This window comes from Protobothrops mucrosquamatus, unplaced genomic scaffold (assembly GCF_001527695.2).
Source record: "Protobothrops mucrosquamatus isolate PMUCROS unplaced genomic scaffold, P.Mucros_1.0 scaffold8, whole genome shotgun sequence".
NCBI lineage: Eukaryota > Metazoa > Chordata > Lepidosauria > Squamata > Viperidae > Protobothrops > Protobothrops mucrosquamatus.
In genome coordinates, this window is record NW_015386395.1 from 1,989,830 (window position 1) to 1,991,471 (window position 1,642).

Consider the following 1,642-nt stretch of genomic DNA (forward strand, 5'->3'; position numbering starts at 1 on the left):
ATCTGAGTACCACCAGTCGCCTAGCAAGGTGTCAAAAACTTGATGGCCCCAAGAAAAAAAAAGGAAAAAAGTGATAAAGTACAGGTAGTCCTCGACTTACAACAGTTCGCTTAGTGACTGGTCGAAGTTACAATGGCACTGAAAAAAGTGCCCCCAAGCCACAGCCGAGCAAGACACCTGCCTGCCGACCTGGCGGCGCTCTTCCTCCTGTTCGAGGTTTTCATTGTTGTGAGCATTTCTGTTGAGGATTGGCAGCGGGGGTGGGATGGGGGGGTGTTTGGTTTTTATTCCCCCCGTCTGCTGGGTGGTTGCAGCAGGTTTTGGTCACTTCACATGACCCTGGGATACTGTGACCGTCATAAATATGAATCAGTTGCCAAGCATCTGAATGTAAATCACAAGACCCTGGAGATGCTGCAACATTCCAGCTGATCGGCGCTTCTTCTGGGCTCAGCAGAAGCACCAGGATCAGTGCTGCTTTCCAGCTGATTGGTGCTTCTTCAGGGCTCAGCAGAAGCACCAGGATCAGCGCCGAGCTCCAGCTGGCGCCTGGCATTGATCCTGGTGCTTCCGCTGAGCCCTGACAGCCCTGCAGCTCCAGCCATCTCTCGCTCAGGCTTTTGCAGTGCTGCCACCGGTTCAGCTCATTCCCCTGCCCCACTACCACTTTTCTAGGATGGTTGCATACCACCTGCCAGGTGCCAATGTACCACAGGTGGTACCCGAACCACTGGTTGAAAAGCCCTGATATGTAGAACATCAGGAGAGTCCTGAATTAGGTCAGCTACTGAGCTGGGAAAGAATATCTAAAAACTGAATGGAAATTCTTTGTAGGAGCAGAATTTATATCACAGAAGATGCCTCCAATTTTCAGGAATTCCTCCCTTCCATCACAGCCCTTGGGATTCCTTGATCCAGCATGTAACATTTTCCTAAGTCTGCAGAAGCTTCTACAGGAAAAACAAAATGGGCTATTGAGTTGTACCAGCCTGGCTGAATGAAAATTCAATCTGAATCCAAGTCACAGAATTGCCAATTATGCAAAACTGCTTATATGTGCATCATGATGCTTAAAAACTGTATGATGCTTTGTGTTCACACATGCTCATTTGCACATAATTTCTGCATTTGGTTGTGGGGGGCCTTTTGGGGGCCTAAATAATCTTACACACCTTCATAGAGAAAGCAATTAATATGCTCACATATAGGTGACAGAACACCCACCTACAATTGTCTTTTCCCATTACTTGCATAGCTAAGATCTTATGCACAGCCATGGACATTGGGGGACCTAATTATCTAAATATAAACGTACCCACATGGATTTCTGAAGCTAATCACTCACATACCCGCTTTCTCTCTCAGTTTTAAGTATATGCAAACATTAGAGGAACATGTGCCTACTGGCACAGCCTACAGTAGACCTTTATATAAACAAACTACAAAGTCTCCATAAAGAAGACTATGCCAGCCACAAAACCTGGAGACTTAAGACAGACAAAGCTGATTAAGCAAGAGAGAATGTGATGCCGGTTTTGGTGGGAGAGGAGGAGGGACCGTCAACTGCCCTCCCACTGAGCCAGCTGCAATTTGAAAGCAACGTCAGAACTGAGCGAGAGAAAGAAGGAGAGAAAGAGAGAAA